The 22,751-nt window shown below is 41.3% G+C and overlaps 1 protein-coding gene across 1 annotated transcript in view; it reads left to right on the top strand.

The window, feature by feature from the left end:
* The first annotated feature begins 1,063 nt into the window (after positions 1-1,063).
* The window catches only part of RASGRP3 (RAS guanyl releasing protein 3), a 252,417-nt gene continuing 230,729 nt past the window's right edge, over positions 1,064-22,751 (top strand). The window contains exon 1 of the mRNA XM_073627726.1: positions 1,064-1,260. The gene's annotated coding sequence lies outside the window, so the exon portion shown is untranslated. The remainder of the gene's footprint in view (positions 1,261-22,751) is intronic.

Raw genomic sequence — 22,751 nt, 5'->3', positions numbered from 1 at the left:
AATCCGTGAAGAATATCATCTGACCAATGAGGTGCTGCGTAAACCGTGCTGCAGGCAACACCACTTCCTCCCAGCTCCTCAGTCAGTCTCCACACAGGCTTAATGCTGGCAAGGTGAGAAAACATCCCCGCACAGACTGCATTTAAACTCTTCCCTTTAAATCTTGAAAATAATTTTTTTTTGTAATGCAGAATTAAAGTGTATCCAGAGCCAAAATCTTTATTTTTCGTTTTGGATAGACTACGAAATGGTTAAAAACACAGACTTTTTTTTTTTTTTTTTGTGTCCTGTTTGAGATATTTCACTTTTAGTGCTGGAAATGCAGAAACAAATGAGAGGAAATCTCTGGGCGGTAAAAACCTTTCTTACTTCTCACCAGGACAAGTGTCCCTATTAGAACATTTTCTTTTCCTTCTGTTTGGGTGATAACTAAAATTTTGGATTCCCTTCACTTTCTGTTTTGGCAGCAACAGTCAACAGAGCAAATGTAGAGGGGAAACCAGTGTGGACACATGCAACAATAAAAACAAAGGTTCTAACTCTTCCCTTCTTTATACAAAACTTCAAAAATATGGTTTGCCTATAGATACACTTTATATTATCTATCAGGGAGCACAAAAATGCCCACCCTCTAGAAATATCACCCACATCCTGTATGATATGGCTTGCTATTATTCCTATTTTGTCGCTAGTCAGTTAAATATTTTACATGTCATAACTACAATACGTGTTATTTTCCAGGAGATTGAAAGGAACAATAAATAGACCTTATTACAAATTGAATTTTCTGTCAAGGGTGCGTCATTTAGGATAAACAATACCTGCACTTGAAAAGCCCTGTTTGATCACACTGACTAAAAGGATATGTGCATTTGTGTTTATGTATTGTTAAAAAAAAAATTATAATTATACCCTGTTTTCTACATACTTCCTGCCTGGGCTACTACTCTAAGCTGAGCTGCAATTGTCAGACCTATTTATAGTTAAATTAAGAAGGAGAAAAAACACAACTGGAAGCAGGAACATGAACTTAAGAAAGAATAGAAGGAAATGTGCCTGCTGCTCCGTCAAGTCATTCACAATCCTTACTGCAAAGACCTTCATACAGTCTCTTTTTATAGACCTACAGGGAGGGAGCAGGCACTATCCAAGACTGGAAAAAATGAGCTAAATACGAAATTAAAAAAAATCTAACAAGGATTTCGGAAAGTATGTGTAACCTGGTGTGAAGGAGGAAGAAGACTCTGAGTCTGGATTAAGGTCAGACATGTTTTTTTTTTAATGGGTTTTTAAAGATAATGTTATGCATGTGTGCTCATGAACTAACACTTAGATCAGAAACTATGCCTTAAAATAAGCTGATTTCACGCCATGTGATTTGAAACAAACTTGTCAACCAGTATTCGCAGCCTATTTATATTGCTTTTTTTAAGTGGTGTTATTAACAGAATAGCATGAGGTTGTCTAATGAAGGCAGATTAAGATAAAATAAAAACGTGTCAAAGCACCTCATATACAATAGGCAACCATATCCTCAATTTTATTAGGGCACTCTGGGAATTAACTCATAGGAAACATTTTTCATAGGTTTTGAATATTTTGCAGACTAAGAGGCTCACATACTAGGCTATTTGTAATCTATTTAGTTGAAAGAAAAATTTGGGTTAATACACACCAAGCCTGTGATGACAAAAAAAAAGGCATAAGCAAAAGTTATAAATAGAAACTGCATGTCAAGACAATCAGTAAGTTGAAAAACATAGGCAACTGAAATTATATGCAAATGTTGTTTTTTTTGTTTTTTGTTTGGTCTGTTCCCGCCTACCTTCTGAGCTTCCCTATTGGTCAATGAGATTACCCATTATATTAAAGGACCAATAAGGAGGCTCAGGGATCAAGGCTAAGCTCAAATTTAACAGGAAATTTAAGATTTGCAAAAAACTTCAAATGTTTACATAGTTGCACAAGTTCATCTACTTCAACGATTGAACAGCAATGCCTGTATCTTTGGATGTATTTATTACTTTGACATGCGCTTTTTTCTGATGAAATTATGCCAAAGTGTATGCTCAGTTTTAATTGCCAAAGAGTATTATAGACATAGCATAATATTCAGTTTTGGATTCTCTACCCACATGAGAGGTTCAAATTACTTGAATGGCCAACCAATATCTGCATAGATGATACCAGGTTATTTAAAACTAGGCATTTATGGGTCATGGCCTATGGCAACAAAGCAAAAAATGCTGTTTAAGACATAAAACACATACCCTGTTTTTTTTTCTTTATCGTTTTCAATTTGTCTGTTGATCACTGTAGACTGGTCTTCAAAAACTGGGGGAGAAGGTACAAGAGCTTCATGAGGCTCTACGCAGCTCAGAATCCAACTAACATTCCTGTCTCTGTAAAATTCTGCCTAATAGATCGCATAGTACCGTAGGAGCTCAGAAAATGTTTAAAGTCTACATTCAGCATCATACCTAATTTTAAATGTATATGGTAGCAGTCACATAGAGCTGATGCTTGTAGATATGGAATCACATACACCTAGGACATCATAAACTCTAAATACAGCCCTGTGCATGTCCAAATTGGAAATCTACATATTACACATAGTAGTAATTACAGGAAAGTTTAAATAATCTGCTTCTGTGTTAAATGCTGCATTATACAACATGTTAAATACTCTGCTGCAATTGTTACCTTCTTTAATAAGCCTCTCCCACACACGACTGGGATTTGTTTTGGTAGTATATAGATACTGGAATCAGAAAGTGCTGATTCTGCATCCCTGTGTTGTTTCCTATCTACACAAGGCGGCTGGTGACCCTGAGAACCTCGTCTTACGCCTCTTCTAGAGGACACTGCCTATAACAAGATTATTATCTTTCCTTATGATAGGAAAGTTAAGTATAATTAGGAATAATACAGGAGGTGTCTGTCTGTAATTCACCCACCACTAATGTCATGTAGTTTATCATATGCATTAGGACTATTTGGTAACCACCGAGAGAACTTGAAGCGGTGTATGCTTAATAATGCACATGACTGGAGTAATGTGTTTTCACTGAAATGACTTGTAGTTTGTCTGTAAACTCATTTAAAGAAGAAAATGTTCAAGAAGTGACAAACTGGCAAAATACAAATCTTAAAGCTTAACTCCAGGATAAGCAAATGATGTCCAAGTGCAAAAGACATGTGTTGTCCTACTTAAATTCTGATGTGCTTTGTGTATTTCTTCCAGATCTGTGCAGTGATCCAGTGTGAAACTTTAACTATAGACGGGAACTTCCTATAATAAAGATTAGTTACTGCTGCTCCCTCCTTGTGCAGGGTGACCTGTCCTGTCCTGCAACCCCCCCCCCCCCCCCACCTTATCATTTTCTGGGCCTGCTAATATCTGGTTTGCAAATGTATCTGGTGCATACAAAGTGGATTTATGTCCTTTGTGGCTATTGAGGAAAATATTTAAATATTTTAGGTTTTTATGCCTGGGGTTCAGCTTCAGTTAAATTCATGAACCATGGAAGCCTGTTACATAGTTACATAGTCTGGTTGAAAAAAAGCACAAGTCCATCTAGTTCCACCAATAAAAGGGAAGAAAAAAATACATTTTACAATCCTATATACACACATACCCACAGTTGATCTCTTTTGATCCAGGTGTATAGAGCACACCTTGTAAAAAATGTCCCTTTGTCCTCTGTGATGACCTTAAATTGAATAACTCAACACCAAGCTCACTATATAGACCACTTATGTATTTATAAATGTTGATCTTATCCCCCCTTAATCTCCTCTTCTCAAGAGAGAATAAATTCAGTTCCTCTGATCTTTCCTCATAGATGAGCTCCTCCATGGCTCTTATCACTTTAGTTTCCCTTCTCTGCAATTTCTCCAGTTCCACAATATCCCAAAACTGAACTGCATGTTCCAGATGAGGTCTTACTAATGATTTGTACAGGGGCAACATTATCTCTCTCTCTCTCTATCTCTCTCTCTCTCTATGGAGTCTATACCTCTTAATACAATAAAGGACTTTGCTTGCTTTGGAAACCGGTGCTTGGCATTGCATGCGATTATTAAGCTTATGACCTACCAGTACACCCAGATCCTTCTCCACCATTGATTCCCCCATTTGTACTCCCCCTAGTATGTATGATGCATGCATATTCTTAGCCCCCAAGTGTATAACTTTATTTATCAACATTAAAACTATTTTTTTTTTAAATTATCTTTTGTCCTGAGGCTCATAGGTATTAAAGAGGAGTTCCACTTAAAAAAAAAAAAAAAGCCAGCAGCTACAAATACTGCAGCTGCTGACTTTTGATTTTTTTTTTTTAAGCGAAAATCCGCTTTAATACCTATGTGCCTCAGGACAAAAGATTATTTTTTTTAAATTTAACTCTTCCATTACAAAAGCTTTTTCACACACACAGACTATAGAAATAGAAGTAGCACTTTGCCTGAGTCTAGCTTAAAGAATAACAATAGAAAAAAAAAAAATACTTATTGAGACAGGGAATACTTTAGTCAGAAATTTGTAATGTACAGCACAGCTTACAGAGTTTGAAAGTCAGGACTATACAATCTACAGTCAGGGGAATGCACGGTGTATAGTGGTCAGTGTATTGTCCCCTTCTACTGACAGTCAGTTTAGGGCCCCTTTTTTGGTGGTCAGTGGCAAATGTGTCTTGGTTTGGTGGTCAGTGGTGGGTACCCCCTTTCATTGGTGGTCAGTTGTGAGTGCCCATTCTGTGGCAATGAGTGATGTATGTCCCCTTTCAATAATGGCCAGTGGTGAGGGCTCCCCTTTGTTAGTGGTCAGGGCTATTGTTAATAACCACGGGTCCCTATACAGCTAACCTGACAGGGCCCCCACCCAAATAAACATGGTTTACTATGCTTCAGTTATGAATGAACACAGTGAGTGATCGGTACCAATCACTCACTGTGTTCATTTAGGAAAGGAAGGGGCTGGTAAATATGACATATTTATTGAACCCTTTCCCCACTCTCCATCTTGAAAGATCCTATTTAGTGCTAACAGCTTCCGGCAGGAAGGGGAAGAGGGAAGCCGGCAGCACCGTAGGGTTGGGGGCACAAAGGGGTCCTGGACAGCAGGGGGAAACGTATGGTTCACAGGGAGAGTGATCGTTGTGGCAGAGGAGCCAATTACTGGAACAGATTCCCTGTATGACTCTCTCTGCAGCAACTGAAAGCCTGCTGGAGGGAGAGGAGAAGAAGTTAACTTTTAGCTGCTGCTGAGAGAGCCATACAGGGGATCAGTTCCAGTAATTACCTCCTCTGCCACAACAATCACCCTCCCTGTGAACCATATGTTTGCTGTGCAGATCACCCTCCCTGCCCAAATCTGATTCACCCTGCTGCATGGGCCCCCCTGCTGGGCTGGGCCCCGTACAGAAGTACTGGTGCTACCCCCTTATCTATGGCTCTGTTGGTGGTGAACAATGAGGGCCCCCATTTATTGGTAATCAATAGTGAGCACTCTTTTTCATTGTTGGTCAGTGGGAGCTCAATGAAATAGGTAATTTGTCCAGTACCCCCGGTTCCTGGTTCTGATTGTTAGCAATGTTGGCGCTGATCAATGAAGTATGGTTAGGCTGCAGATCATTCTGCATGCATAGCTGGGTTACACCACCAGATGTTGCACATGGAAAGAGACCTAGGACACATGGACTACATGTCACATGTCCTAGGTGCATAAGTCTACCAAAGCCTATGTTATCATCTAACCAATTACTGTTTCTGGTTGATAGATGTGTTATGCTGCTGTTTACAGGGGTTGTTAAACTGCTGATATGGGAGGTTTGTTAAGCTGCTGACATGTGGAGGCTGTGGTTTTGCCTCTCTCACTGTGCATACTGTAGAATTTTGTTAGTACGCCCCGTCACACACTCATTTCTCTCCTGGGCTTCATTTTTCATATTGCAGTGATGTAAAAATATGCTCATCATGATTTAATTGCACCCATTTAAATTAAAACATCTAACTAGCCATGACTATCATCTCCACATCCCATTGTCCCTCTTTTTCAATCTCTTAAGTAAGGATGGGAGAGGGGGGCATGTTGTTGTCACTTCATAACCTGTCAAGAAATAATTTGCTTTGCATTCTACATTATATTGAATTTCTCAACCAACATGCCTAGTCCTTTCTAGGAGTTTTACCTACTGTAATGTGAGAGATTGAAAGAAGGAGGTGCCATAATGAAAAGAAAAATGTAAGCTAGGATTCGAATGAACTACATTTATCTATGAAGTTCCAGGTACTGTCATGATGTACAAAGAAGAATTGAAAAGCCTATGATATCTGAGGGTTCTGGTACAGATCAAGGCAGAGGTCAACAGGATCCTTCCTGCTACTGTACCTGGACACCATGTGGGGTACATATACATGCAGGAACTGGGAAATCATTTTTGCAAGTATTCATTAATGCAAATGTATTTCCTAGCAATTTTGTAATAGGTGCATGGTGAGCCTACAGTTCTATTTTAAGGATAAAACTTAAATAAAAATTTAGCAATGATTGTTCATATGTCATATAACGTTTATTACATTGAAAGTTAAAGTTTATATGGTTTTTAGGGAATGTTATGTGCCAGCTCAACTATAGCTACCAGTTCCAAGCAAACATTGTAAAGTTCCTATAGGATATTTTAACCTGTTTTGACAGGCTTTTGCCCTCTAAGCTTTGTTTCAGGTGAAATCACCACAGCTGACAATGAATGTACAATGGGGGAAGAAAACTAAAGTTGCTGGGGAAGACATACCTTTCCAAGCAAACATAGTAAAAAAAGAAATAAGCTTGCATTACTATCCAAATAAAAAAAACAATGAAAACTTAAAATATACATTTTCTTATACATGTGTGTGTATATATAAATATATATATATATATATATATATATATATATATATATATATATATATATATATATATATATATATATAAGGAAATGTAAAAATACATCCATTATTGGGGGTGCGAGTGTCATTTTCTACTTCCTGTCCAAAAATTAAACTGAAGGATGCTGCAGTAGGCCTGAATCTCCCTAAAAAATAATTTAAAAGATAGGTTCTATTCATGTATGTCAAACAACACTTAATATCTCCTGACTTACTTATGGGAATATTACATATATGTCTATGACCGTGAAATTATTTTCATGCAAGATTACTTGTGCTGTGTCATGTACAGTATCTCACAAAAGTGAGTACACCCCTCACATTTTTGTAAATATTTTATTATATCTTTCCATGTGACAACACTGAAAAAGAAGAAATTACACTTTGCTACAATGTAAACTAGTGAGTGTACAGCTTGTATAACAGTGTAAATTTGCTGTCCCCTCAAAATAACTCAACACACAGCCATTAATGTCTAAAACCGCTGGCAAGAAAAGTGAATACACCCCTAAGTGAAAATATCCAAATTGTGCCCAATTAGCCATTTTCCCTCGCCAGTGTCATGTGACTTGTTAGTGTCACAAGGTTTCAAGTTAGAATGGGGAGTAGGTGTGTTAAATTTGGTGTTATCGCTCTCACTCTCTCATACTGGTCACTGGAAGTTCAACATGGCACCTCATGGCAAAGAACTCTCTGAGGATCTGAAAAAAAGAATTGTTGCTCTATATAAAGATGGCCTAGGCTAGAAGAAGATTGCCAAGACCCTGAAACTGAGCTGCAGTATGGTGGCCAAGACCATACAGCGGTTTAACAGGACAGGTTACACTCAGAACAGCCCCCGCCATGGTCGACCAAAGAGGTTGAGTGCATGTGCTCAGCGTCATATCCAGAGTTTGTCTTTGTGAAATAGACATATGAGTGCTGCCAGCATTGCTGCAGAGGTTGAAGGCGTGGGGGGTCAGCCTGTCAGTGCTCAGACCATACCCCGCACACTGCATCAAATTGGTCTGCATGGCTGTCTTCCTAGAAAGAATCCTCTTCTAAAGATGATGCACAAGAAAGCCCACAAACAGTTTGCTGAAGACAAGCAGACTAAGGACATGGATTACTGGAACCATGTCCTGTGGTCTGATGAGATAAACTTATTTGGTTCAGATGGTGTCAATCATGTGTGGCGGCAACCATGTGAGGAGTACAAAGACAAATGTGTCTTGCCTACAGTCAAGCATGGTGGTGGGAGTGTCATGGTCTGGGGCTGCATGAGTGCTGCCAGCACTGGGGAGCTACAGTTCATTGAGGGAACCATGAATGCCAACATGTACTGTGACATACTGAAGCAGTGCTTGATCCCCTCCTTTCAGAGACTGGGCAGTATTCCAACATGATAATGACCCCAAACACACCTCCAAGACGACCACTGCCTTGCTGAAGAAGCTGAGGGTAAAGGTGATGGACTTGCCAAGCATGTCTCCAGAGCTAAACCCTATTGAGCATTTGTGGGGCATCCTCAAACAGAAGGTGGGGGGGCGCAAGGTCTTTAACATCCATCAGCTCCGTGATGTTGTCATGGAGGAGTGGAAGAGGACTCCAGTAGCAACCTGTGAAGCTCTGGTGAACTCCATGCCCAAGAGGATTAAGGCAGTCTAGGAAAAATAATGGTAGCCACACAAAATATTGACACTTTGGGCTCAATTTGGACATTTTCACTTAGGGGTGTACTCACTTTTGTTGCCAGAGGTTTAGACATTAATGGCTGTGTGTTGAGTTATTTTGAGGGGACAGCAAATTATACAAGCTGTACACTCACTACTTTATATTGTAGCAACGTGTCATTCCTTCAGTGTTGTCACATGAAAAGATAGAACAAAATATTTACAAAAATGTGAGAGGTGTACTCACTTTTGTGAGATACTGTATGTGTTAGGCATGCAAAGGAGCAAAAAAAAAAAAAAAAAAAGCCTTTGTTAACTTATTCATTCTGAAAACAAACAAAAAAAAAAAAAATCATAATCAAATATAGTAGTCAAAGTGAATGAACAAAGAATTGATGAATGAATGCATGAATGTTGGATCTTTTGTTGAACTCCAAAAAAAACTTTTCTTAATTTGAACAAAGCAGAGGGGATGTTAGGAACCTCTGCCACATTTCTATTGCTGTCTTTGCCCCCTGTTGGGAAGGATCTTCCTTTTATTAATGCCTTAGTGACAGTGGTCAAGAAGACAGGAAGTACAGTCAACAAAAAAAGTACTGTTTTTTTTTTAGAATTTTTATGCTAGTCTGCATCCTATTCGGGGAGATTCCATTCATTCCTTTTGCCAATGACAGTGGCTACCAGAACAGGATATAGAAAAAAAAAATCATTAAAGCTGAACTCTAGGATCAGCAAATATTGTTAAATATAAGAGGCATATATATTTTTACTTGAATATTGGTGTGCTGTGTGTATTTTTTCAAGATTTGTGTAGTAATCCAGTGTAAAGCCTTGACTTTTTTCAGGAGTTCCTCATAATAAAGACTGGTCACTGCTGCTCTCTTCTTGTGCAGGGTGACTGGTTTTGTCTCCGTCCCCTCCTGCCATTTTCTACAAGAAGCCTGTAGTGAGTGAACCTGTTGGGTCCCTCCCACAGCTCTGGTCTCTGCACAGGCTATGTACAACTCAGTGATGATAACACCTCTAATTATATAATGTAATAACTGTTTGCACACTAAGCAGTTTTTTTTGCCTGAAGTTCAGCTTTAAGTTAGTTTCTGGCACAGAAGGTCGGGCCGGGACAAGGTCATCCAGTGCCCAGGGCAAAGATGCCAAACTGGGCCACCCCGTCACAATGAGTAAGGGGCGGGGCTAATGGGTAGATGTGGTACACATTCTATCCCACAATAAAATATAGGGCTAACAGTAGGGTTGCCACCTCATCCCTTTAAAACCGAACACATATTAATTACACAGATCCGGTGTCTGATTAAGGTGGTAATTAAACGCACTTGGTGCCTTATCTACATTAAATTAGCCTCATAACCTGTGTTATTCATATGTGTTCGGGTTTAAAGGGATTAGGTGGCAACCCTAGCCAATAGTGAGGTCGAAAGAAAGGACCCGGCATTAGTGTGTAGAAAAAATGCCCCTCTATTGCTGGTGTCATGGGAAGGAAGAAATGCCTTGCATTGGTGGTCTCATTAAAAGGAAAAAATGCACTCTGCATCAGTGGTGTCACTAAAAGAAAAGATGCTCCTGCATCGGTGGTGTCACTATAAGGAAATAATTCCCTGCATTGTTGGTGTCACTGAAAGGAAAAAAATGCTAATGCGTAGGTAATATCAAAGAAAGGAAAAATGCCCCTGCATCACTGGAGTCACTGCAAGAATAAATGCCTCTGCATCAGTGATGCCACTGGAAGAAAAAATATGTTCCTGCATTGGTGTTTTCACTTGAAGAAAAAATGCCCTTGCATCAATAGTGTCACTGGAAGGAAAAAAGTCCCTGCATTGGTGATGCCAATAAAGGAAAAAAGTCCCTGCACTGGTCACGTCACTGGAAAGAGAAATGTTCTAACAACAGTGCAGTCTATCTGAACAGAACTGAAAAATAGAAAAAACAGAAAAAACAAAAAACAAAAAACTGGCAGAGATATGAAATATTCTCCTAACGTTTTGGCTTTACAATGTCCTGATGGTGACCACAATGGAATATGCCTGTGCATTGTGAAATGGCATGTTGGCTTGTAGTCCATTGTGAAAAAGTCTGACATTGTGACAATTCAAGAGCAGAATTAGGAGATAGGGGCAGTGTCCCACCCTTTAACAGGACATGTTAAGGACCTTAATGGATGGATCGCTGTTTTTAATTTTTAATTTTTTTAAAATTTATTTATGTTTATTTGGAGTTTAATGCATAAAAGATACAGTGGTGGTGTAAATAGATGAGCAGTAAGTATATCATGACAATCGCACAAGCACAGGTAAAGATAAGAAGTCTGGCTGGATTTTGTTCAATAACTAGTGTAACGATATAGAGAATAAATGTAGCACGTTAACTATTATATAATAAAACTTCCTCGCATGGAACATGGAGAAAAAGCTAATAGGAGGGTTGGATGACTCTTAGCAGAACAAACCTGAGAGTACTCACAGAAAAAATGCTATAAATAGTGTAGATCATTAGGAATCAGGAATAATACAGGACAGTCGTGTATATTACCAGGCATTATTGGCCTACAAGTTTCAGTTCGCCCAAGGAATCGGTCAGGTTGGCCTTGAGATACCATTCAGTGTACTGGAAGGATGTCATTAAGGTCATAATTTCAGGCTGTGCGAAGGTATGCTCGATAAATGAACACCATCTTGTAAAGAATTGCTTAATGGGAGCATAGTTTTGCAGTACAGTGTCCAGATTTTCTTGATAGAGCACTGTTGTGAGGTCTTTCTTGACTGCAGAAATGGTAGGCGGGTGAAAGATAGTCAATACTTTCAGAATATTTTTACGGGGTGGCACTGGGTATTATTTTAAGCTGTACATTTAAAATTATTGAAAATTATTTTAAAATTATTTTAACATGTTAAAGCTTACAAGAGATTTTAGTGATTAGGTTTATATTAAAGGCAAGATCATGGTTTGTGCACCTAAGAGCGGTACTGTAAAAACCAATTTAACTTTTTCAATCAACTAGCTTTAATTTAAAGCCCAATTTGAACCTTCAGTTTAATTCAGCTAATACAGTACAGGCACAAAACAAAAAGTGTTCAATGTCTAAGAGCCCATTCACACCTGAGCGTTTTGTAGCTTGAAGCCTGAAGCTACAAAAACGCTTGGGGGGAAAAAATATATTATTCTCTATGGAGATGGTTCACATCTCCACTCCAAGTCGCCTGAAGCCCTACGCCTGAAGCTCAAACAAGTTCTGGACCCTTTTTTGTCGCGCGAATCAGGCAGATTTGGGCGTTTTTGGAGCAGGAAGCAGTTGACAAAATCTAACAACATAGCAACAAATGATGAAACAGATGATCATTTTTCCTATTGGCTAAAAAAAAAAAAAGTGCCAAAGCTCAAAAACCCTGGACAACACTGCATGGAAATGCGCAAATATGCCCGAAAAAACACGCAAACGCGCAGAAATGATCAAAAACGCTACGCTCAGGTGTGAATACAGCCTTAGGGCCCTTTCACACTGCTGCTCTTAAAAAGTGGTATGTTTTTTTCAAAAATTCATATCACATTTTAAATGTGCTTTTTATCCATTTTTGGTGCACTTTCTAGTTTCCTAACTCCTAGCATGCACTTGTGAAACATGGACATTTGACTCAAAAATGCACCAAAAATACAGATGCATTGACTTACAGTGGAATGTGCATTTTTTTGTGTGCTTTTGAATAGCCCACCAAAGATGCAGCATGCAGGACTTTACAAAATGCAGGGCAAATGCTGTGCAGCAAGGTGAACAGTTACATAGGATTTAAAGGAAAATACATTTCATATAGTTACATAATTAAATAGTTAATCTACCCTTGTCTATTCTAGTCCTATACTCACAGTTGATCCAGAAGAAGTAAGAAAAAAACCTGATAAAGCACAATCCAATTTGCTCCAGCAGGGGAAAAAATTCCATCCTGATCCCCCGAGAGGCAACTGGATGTTCCCTAGATCAACTTTAGCTTAAACATTAGTATCCAGTTATATTATGTGTATCTAGGAAAGAATCCAGGCCTTTTTTAAAACAATCTACTGAGCTGGCCAGAACCAGTTCTTGAGGGAGACTATTCAACATTTTCACAGCTCTTACTGTGAAGAAGCCTTTCCATATTTGGAGATTAAATCTCTTTTCCTCCAGATGTAAAGAGCGCTGCTTGTCCTCTGTGATTACCTTAAAGTGGATAACTCTACACCAAGTTCACTATTGCCTTGTTTCCACTGAGCGGATCGGTTCGGGTCGGTACAGTTTGAATGGCCTAGAATGGTCCGGTCTATTCTGGTGAGCATTTCCACTGCAAGTGGGACCACAAGGGGCCATACAGGGTTTAGAAAAAATGCCTCAGCATAGCACAGCAGAGGGTTTTCTGTCAGCCAATCAGTGGAATGTATCGTAGCTACGCCCTAACCGAACCGTTCCATTTTCTATGACCCCACATCTGAAGCAGGACCCTGAATGGAACGGTTCGGTTCGGTTGTGTGGGCCACTTTCATAATGGAAACACCCAAAATAGCGTACCGAACCGAACGGAACCGATCCGCTCAGTGGAAACGAGGCATTTATGGATCCCTTTTGTATTTATACAAGTTGATCATAACTCCCCTTAATCTCTTCTTCTCAATGGAGAATAGATTCAGTTCCTCTAATCTTTCCTCATAGCTGAGTTCCTCCATGCCTCTTATCAGTTTGGTTGCCCTTCTCTGCACTTTCTCTAGTTCAACAATTTAATTTTTGTGAATTGGTGCCCAAAACTGAACGGTATATAAAATGATATCTCTCTTTCTGCAGTCCATACTTATCTCCACACCATAAAGTATTTTGCTCACTTTGGAAACCGCAGCTTGGCACTGCATACTATTATTAAGCTTATGATCTACCAAAACACCCAGATCCTTCTCCACCATTGATTCCCCCAGGTGTTCTTCTCCCAGAATGTACTTTGCATGCATGTTTTTAGCCCCCAAGTGCATAACTTTACATTAATCACATTAAACCTCATTTGCCACATAGTTGCCCAAAAAAGTGCATTGAGGTCAGCTTATAAATTGGAGACATAATGTAAGGGCATAATTCCACTGCATAGCTTAGTGTCATCTACAAATACTGTAATAGTACTTTTAATCCCAGACTCTATATCATTTATAAATATGTTAAAAAGTAAGGGTCCCTACATGTGCTGTTGTCTTGCTAGAAAGGTGTGTTTTAGCACAGCAAAAGAGCACCAGTTTGAAAGGGGCTTTACAGTTCATTTTTGCTCTAAACCAGCCAAATCCCCACTGTACCACAGTGGACCTGCCTTTCAGTTGTGCGCTGGAAATAAAAAGCATTAGTTAATGTCTGACAAAGCAGTATTAAACCCCAAAACAAACATGTATCATATTGCAGCTTACCAATTCTTAAATGCTGTGGCTGCATTACTTTTATTTTTCAGTCTTACTTTTATTTTCACCTTGTATTCCTGCCAGCAAGTCTGTTGTTTTTCAACAAAACAAGCTCTCTTGCAAATGTCGCAGGTACAAGGTTGAAACAAACCATCTACAACTGACAGGGGTGCTTACAATGGTCAGATTTGATTGACTTATGTAAAACCTGTTTCCCAAAAGCTATAACTGCTTAAAGGATATGTAAAGGTTTGTTTAAAAAAACTAAAAAAACCCAAATATGTCGTACTTACCTCCTCTGTACAGTTGGTTTTGCACAGAGTAGCCCCAATCCTCCTCTTCTGAGGTCTCCCTCGGGGCACTCGTGTGGGCGTGCTCCCGTGTCCTGATGATGCGTCCATTGACACAGAGAGTAGGACTTGGCCCCGGCCCCCGCGTCATTGGATTTAATTGACAGCAGCAGGAGCCAATGGTTCCTGCTGCTACCAATCTATCCAATGAGGACCCTAGACACCGGCTGGAGCTGGTGTGCTCATTCTCGTCGCTGGAAAGACTGAGCTCAGGTCATAGGTGTGTGCAGACTATTGCATTAGGGTGTGCACCTCAAAGCTCCAACACATATGTGTGTGTGACATATCTACCGGCCTCTTCCCTGCTCTCCATCCTGAAACATTGGGGGGGGGGGAGCAAGAGAGCACACATGGGGGCCTGGGCAGCAAAAAGAAGAGGAACAGGGACAGGAGTGATGGCGGGGGGTAGCATATAATGGCATGATCCCCTATACTTTCCTCCTGTGGCAGCTGAATGTCAGCAAGAGGGAGAGGTGGAGAAGCCTACTTTCAGCTGCTGGAGGAGAAAAATACAGATCAGCTCCGCTAAATTCCACCCCTGCCGCCTCCCCTGTCCAGGTTCTAGGTGTCGACAAGGGAGGATCACGGTTCACTTGTCACCTGCCCGCGATCAGTGGGTAAATCGTGATTGATGGGTTGCCAACCCCAGGATTAGGGTGTGCCCAGGCACACCTGGCACACCCCTTGCGCACACCTATGGCTCAGGTAAGTAAAAGGGGAGCTCTGGGGGGGTTGCTGTACTACAGGAGGTTTTTCACCTTAAAGCATAGAATGCATTAAGGTGAAAAACATTGAGGGTTTACAACTCCTTTAAAAGTGTTAGCTGGAGTTTTTATTCAATGTGTCCCTGTGCTCCTTCATCCAGAGTGGGGCACTCTAATAATACAGGAAGTGTGTTAATAACCAGATCGCCAGGTGAAAACAAAGGGAAACCGGCCTAAAAAAAAGAAAACTAATGCACCCACCACGCCTAAGAATTGGTAAGCTGCAATATATTACATTTTTGGTTTTGGGTTTAATACTGTTTAATTGGTTGTGAAGCTTGCACTTTTAACAACTTGTGTTAGCTAATAAATGGAATCAATTAAATTCCAAACTTTTTACATTTAATAATTAAATCATCTTTGATTCTAGTTATAATTTAGTGTAGTTGTCTCCTCTTCCTGATACAGTAACTGCATCAATTTAAAAATAATTAACAGACACATTCCATTAACAAATTCTTTTAAGCATATCTAAACCAAAAAACAAAAAAAATATTGCAGCTTCATAGATGAGGCCATTATGTTAGTTTTCTTTTTTTAAGCTTTGTTTCCTTCATTTCCAACTGATCTTCCCAGTTACACACTTCCTGTCCTACAGTGAATACACCGCATTACATTTTGGAGGAGCGGCGTTATTACGAACATTTCCTTTTTTTCATTTTCATAACATTGAGATACCAGTTCAGTGAGCTCTAAATTACAAGGACACTGGAATTCTAGATCATCAGGTATTTCTCTTCATAAAATGTGCTTAGACTGTCAATAGAAAACTAACGCCGTGTACACACGTTGCGGACTTTTCGCCGGAACTCGTCCTCCGGAACGAATCCGTCGGACAATTCGACCGTGTGTGGGCTTCATCGGACTTCAGACAGACCTTTTCGGTCGAAAATCAGACGGACTTTAGATTTGAAACATGTTTCAAATCGTTCCAACGGATTCAAGTCCGGTCGAAAAATCTGTTTGTCTGTATGCTAGTCCGACAGACAAAAACCGATGCTAGGGCAGCTATTGGCTACCGGCTATCAACTTCCTTATTTTAGTCCAGCCGTACGTCATCACGTACGAATCCGTCGGACTTTGGTGTGATCGTGTGTAGCCAAGTCTGTTCGTTCGAAAGTCTGTCGGAAGTGCGTCAAAAGTCCGTCGGAAAGACTGTCAGACCTTTAATGCCTAAAAGTCCGCGCGTGTGTACACGGCATAAGGCACACATCTATGGACTGGTAAATTGCAACACAGTGCATTTTTGTTCTTGATAGTACAAGGTTCATTGGAAATCATCTTATAAATGTAGGCAATGACTAAAAAGAAACTCCAATGAGAAAAAACAAAACAAGGTGGTCGCTATTGTTGACCACTTCGTCGTGGGGCATTCTCTGGCTGGAGGTTGTCGCACAGTGACCAAAATGTACTGTTTATTATTTTGTTTCTTGGCAATGCGTTTTTAATGAATGATCACTACATACACAATAATATTGTTTACATTATTATAAACTATTTTACTGTGCCTGTTGTGTTTAGTGTACCGTACAGCACCACAGCAGGCACTGTACTATAGTGATGGAGATAGACAATTAAGTCATTATACAATATGTTGTAAAAAAAAAAAAAACATGGCAAATTTCACTTCAATAAGTCTCAAAAGTGGTCTGATTTTCAGGCGTTTGTTGCATTGTTTCAGCACAAATTATTTGCTCATTCCTCTTAACATCGCAGTGATTAGGTAATTATAAAAATCTGGAGGAAACATTTAGACGGTTATAGTTATCTAATATTTAACCCAGCACAGAAATTCCTGGAATGTAAAGGCAGAGCAGCAATCACAACATGTGATAGGTCATTCTGCTATGCTTGAAGTAAACATAAGCTATGCTAATACATGGCAAAGCAACAGGTTCTCTTTCATGGTGGTCCCACCAGATAATGCTCATCTTTATTTTTCTCCCCTGCAGTAAAGTCTGGAGCATGTGATGCTCTCCCTTCCTAAGTGAAAGTGCTAGTGCTTAAAGACTGGGCAACAATACCGAGACTATCATTATAATTCTTGTTTGACAGTTCTGTCCCCTATGTGATAAAGTACATGTAGTACTTTAATTAACACATAGGTAAGGTACATAAGTAAAGACTTTCCTAAGACAAGCACCGGCAAGAGGACTGTGGTGGTGGGGATTCAGGCTCTGCTTTCCTCTTGCCATTGCTTGTCTCAGGAAAGTTTTAACAACCAAGACAAGCTGTAACTATGAATCAACCATCTCTTCCAAAGTTGTTGTTGGATCATCCATGGCAGGAGCGAAGGGGGGCAGGTTGGAATTCAAACTTGGGTTAGAGAGCACTTAGAAATACTGCATAAAATACTACATGCATTTCTTTGTCCCATAAAAGACAGAACTGTGTTTTGTTTTTATTTTTTGTGAGGTACCCCTTTAAAATCTGCATCAGACTGAAAAGGCCTTTTTGTTACACGTTGGGGCAGACAATTTTTTATTCATTCTTGTTGTAGGATGTGCTATAGAAAAAATTACATTCGCTAAGCTAAAATAGTAAAAACAGTTTAAATTGTAAGCAAAATTGCAAGCTTAATTTCTATAAGTGCAGGTATTTTTATTTCTGTGTGTTCTGAGCCACACAAAAAAATGCAGGTAAGTGTACCGGGCCCTAAGGATGTCCTATCTTTGTACTCACTCAATTCTGGTTAACAATGGTGTCACGTTCCTGACTGTGGAGCCTGAGATGATGAGGGAGGCCACTTGTGAAATTCCCATCCAAGCACCCCTGGTAGTGAAGACAGGGACTGCTAGGGCAGTGGAAGAGTGCATGTGCCAGGAAGCTGTTGTAGTGAGCTGAAACTTGGAAACACAAGAGTCCTTCCAGTGGTAGTATGAAGTCTGGTCCAAAAATGTGTCCAGCAGCAGCTCGGTGGACAAATGCAGAGTCAGGATCAAGTTCAAGGTCAGAAACCAGCAGAAGTCAGTAACGTGCTGGCAGTGAAGTACCAAGCCAGGAGGCGAAGACTTGGTCAGAAATCCAAGCCGAGATCGGTAACACAAGTGAGCAGCAGACAAAACAGGCAGGGGTGATCCAAGAGAGGTGTCAGATGTAGCTGGGTCAGGAACAAGGTTAGCATTGTCAGGAACCATGAATTAGACTGAGACAGAAGTGCAGTAAATATCACACTTTTTAATAAAATAGTAAAATGGTACAGAGCAAACGTAGCCAAAACATAGCCAGGGTTCGGTATCCAGAGCAGGTAGTTGGAACAAGCCAGTGAAACAGGAATCCAGAGATCAGCATAGTAGAGGCAGTAAACTGGATCAGGAACTAGAAGGGAAGTCATCCAGGCAAAAGTCTTTAACAGGAAAACACAGAAGAGAGTATCTGGATATGTTGACCAGGTGAAGGCACAGGAGATTTGATCCAGGCAGTTTAAATAGCCAGCAGGGCTAGCTGACGAGCAGGAAATGAAGACCAGGCGAGTCACTGTGTAAAGAAGAGTACTGGCAATTAACCGACAGAAGAGTGAGAAGGAGGTGCTGAGCCCGGCCCTGACAGTATCCCCTCCTCGACGACCCCTCCCCCTTAGGAGGATAACCAGGTTTAAGGGGAAAACGTCTATGGAAAGCAGAGGAGGACAGGAGCATGTACGTCTGAGGATGAGACCCAAGAGTGTTCCTCTGGACTGTACCCTTTTCAATGAACTAGGTACGGTATGCGCCTACCTAACCTACGGGATTCAATGATAGACTATATTTCATACTCCTCATGGTTTTCAACCTGAACTGGGTGAGGATGTGGTATAGAGGTGGTGAAGCCGTTGCATACCAAAGATTTTAATAAACAGACATGAAATACATTAGAAATACACATATTTGAAGGAAGGTCTAAAGCGTAAGCCACTGGGTTGATCCTACGGAGAATATGGAAAGGCCCGATAAACTGTGGTGCCAGTTTGAGTAAGGAAACACAGAGTCAGAGGTTGCGAGATGACAGCCAGACCCTGTCCCCAACTTGGTAGGAAGTCGTCTGCGGTCAGTATGGAGTCCGTACCTATCATTGGCACGTCGCAAGGACTCTTGGACCTGTACTCAAGTGAAACGAAGACCACGGAGATGCTCCTCCAACGCAGGAATGCTCTGAGGAACAAATGAGTCAGGCAACATGGATGCTTGGAAACCATAATTCGCCATGAAGGGAGACAATCGGGAAGCAGTATTGACGGCACTATTGTGAGCAAACTCTGCCCAAGGTAAGAGGTCTGACCATTTGTTATGGTGGTCAGAAATGTAGCAATGTAAAAACTGCTCCAAGTACTAGTCTGCTCGTTCTGTGGCCCCATTGGACTGCGGGTGATATGCAGAGGAGAAGGAATGCTGAATTCCCATAAAAGGCTCGCCAAAACCTGGACACAAACTGGCTACCCCTGTCCAAGATGATAACCTTCGGTAGCCCATGTAAATAAAAGATCTCCCGAGCAAAAATGGAAGCCAGTTCTTTGGATGTGGGCAACTTTTTAAGTGGAATACAATGAGACATTTTCAAAAACCGGTCAACCACCATAGGGATAACTGTGTTGCTTTGAGAGTTGGGTAACTGCACAATAAAATCCATAGACAGGTGGTCCCAAGGCCTCTCTCCATTGGGTATGGGTTGTAGGAGGCCCACTGGAAGGTGTTGTGGTGTGCTACTCTGAGCACCCATGGAACAAGCAGCTACGAAGGGGGTTACATCAGCGCGTAGACTAGGCCACCAGAATTGTTAGGAAATGGCCCAAATTAGTTGATTCTTCCCTGGGGCCAGCAGCCTTGGGACAATGGTAAGTCTGGAGCATGGCAGTGTGGAGACTCTCAGGGACAAAGCAGCAGTCTCAGGTTTCTCAGGAGGAGAATGGATCTGAGCGTCAAGAATTCTGTCACCCAAGGGTGAAGTGAGACTGGTTCGAACAGTGGCCAGAATATGATCAGGAGGTATCAAAGGAGCAGGAACCGACTCCATCTTGGAATAGGAGGAAAACTGTTGCAACAATGCATAAGACCTTACATTCTTAGTACCGGGTAAGAATCAGACTATGTAATTGAAGCTTGACAAGAAAAGAGCACATCGCACCCTTCTGGGAGAGAGGCATTTAGCCTCAGACTAAAATGTGAGATTCTTATGGTCAGTCAGAATAAGAACCTGCACAGTGGTACCTTCGAGGAGATGCCTCCATTCTTTAAGGGCTAAAATGATGGCTAACATCTCTGTCCCCAATCTCATAATTGCATTCCGCAGGACACAGTTTCTTGGAAAAGTAGCCACAAGGATGCATAGCGCTCTCAGAGGTAGGATGTTGAGACAGTAGGGCACCAACTCCAGTCTCAGGTGCATCAACCTCAAGGCTGAAAGGTACCATAGAATCAATCAAGATGTACCAACACAGGAGCAGAAACAAAGGCAGCCTTGAGACTATCAAAGGCATTAATGGAATCTGGAGACCAATTCTGTGGGTTACTGTCCTTTCTGGTCATATCAGTCAGGAGTTTGACCAGAGACGAGAAGTTACGAATAAACTTCACATAATAATTGGCAAAGCCAAGAAAACGTCGCAATGGATGTAAATCCACGGGTTGGGGCCACTGTAGAACTGCCAAAAGTTTCTCTGGGTCCATCGAAAAATCAGCAGTGGAAATGACACAACCCAGGAATTTAACCTGTTCACGATGAAACTCGCACTTCTCCAATTTACAATACAGGTTATCTCTCAGCCTCTGAAGCACAAAGCAGACATCTGTGTGGTGGCTCTCCAGGGACTTGGAAAATATGAGGATATCGTTGATAAATTCCTGGAAAACTGCCGGGGCGCTGCAAAGACCAAACGGCATTACAAGGTATTCGTAATGGCCTGTTCTGGTATTAAACGCAGTTTTCCATTCATCGCCCTCCTTGATCCTCACGAGATTGTATGCCCCTCTCAAATCAAGCTTTGTGAAAGCCGTTGCTCCCTTGAGGAGGTCAAATAACTCTGTAATCAACGGAATCGGATAAGCATTCCTAATCGTTAAGTGATTGAGACCCCTATAATCAATACAGGGTCTCAGTTCACCACTCTTCTTTTTCACAAAGAAGAAACCAGCAGGATACAAGGATTTACGGATGAATCCTCGAGAAAGTGCGTCAACAACGTACTCCTCTATGGCTTTATCCTCCGAGACAGACAAAGGAGTTGGTATAGCACCAGGTTGAAGGTCAATTGCGCAATCATATGACTTGTGTGGAGGCAAGCTACCGGCTTGACCTTTGTCAAAGATATCGCTAAAGTCGCAGTACTCTTCCGACAGGGAGGAGAGTGAAGAGGTGCACAAGACCTTAGCCACTTTCTGAAAACATGTCTTCCTGCATTGTGGCAACCAAGAAAGAACCTCAGCACGAAGTCAATCAAAAGAGGGGATGTGCCTCTGTAACCAAGGATAACCAATAACCATCCGGAAATGAGGTGAGGAAATGATTGGAATTGGATTATCTCATGGTGAAGAGCCCCCACGGCCATGGTCAATGGAGCAGTCTCATGAGTCAAATGGGCAGGCTGTAGAGGTCTCCCATCAATAGCCTCATTGGCAAGTGGAGTGTCACGAAGACTCTGGACTCAGTACCAGGAGGTATGGGAGGTGAAGGAGGCATGGGTGGGACTGCAAAGCTCAGAGCCAAACGTACAGGAAGCTTCCACAAGCGCTCCTTAAAGGAAGGTCTCTCTCGGAGTCTGGAGTCAATGAAAATGGCAAACGTGATCAACTTCTCCAGCTCAGTGGGTATGTCTCAGGCTGCTATCTCATCTTTGATTGTATCTGAGAAACCATCAGAAAAAGCAGTCACAAGGGCCTCATTGTTCCAAGCCACCTCTGCTGCCAGCGTACAGAATTCGATGGTGTAATCGGCAACAGTTCTCGTATTCTGTTTGGACATGAGGAAGCCACAAACTCTGGGTAACTCAGGATGACAGGGTTTTGCATCTTCCATAGAGGGTTTGCCCAGGCCAAGGCTCTCTCAGAAAGCAAAAAAATCACAAAACCTACTTTGTTTCTATCCTTGGGAAACACCTGGGGCAGCATCTCAAAGTAAATCCCAACCTGGTTGAGAAACCCTCTGCATTGAACTGGATCACCCCCATATCGCTGGGGAAGCAGAGCAGAACCAGACATACCTCTTATAGAGGGAATATTCGAGGCGGGTGCCTGCACAGAGACTGGAGCAGCAGCAGAGACGGCCTGCAACACAGGTTGTACTGGAACAGCCTCAGTGGGATGATTCAGCTGAGCAGTGTGAATCAGGACCGTCCATAATGCCATGGCAAACTGATCCATGCAGTGATCCTGCTAGTCAAAACATAGCCAGGGTTTGGTAACCAGAACGGGTAGTCGGAGAAAGCCAGTGAAACAGGAATCCAGAGATCAGCGAAGTAGAGGCAGTAAAAAGGATCAGGAACCAGAAGGGAAGTCAGGCAGGCAAAAGTCTTTAACAGGAAAACACAGCAGAGAGTATCTGGATATGTTGACCAGGCTAAGGCACAGGAGATCTTATCCAGGCAGTTTAAATAGCCAGCAGGGCTAGCTGACGAGCAGGACATGAAGACCAGGTGAATCATTGTGGAATGAAGAGTACTGGCAATTAACTGA

Source organism: Aquarana catesbeiana, linkage group LG04 (genome assembly GCF_042186555.1).
Source record: "Aquarana catesbeiana isolate 2022-GZ linkage group LG04, ASM4218655v1, whole genome shotgun sequence".
NCBI lineage: Eukaryota > Metazoa > Chordata > Amphibia > Anura > Ranidae > Aquarana > Aquarana catesbeiana.
This window is presented reverse-complemented; position numbering and strand designations above follow the sequence as displayed.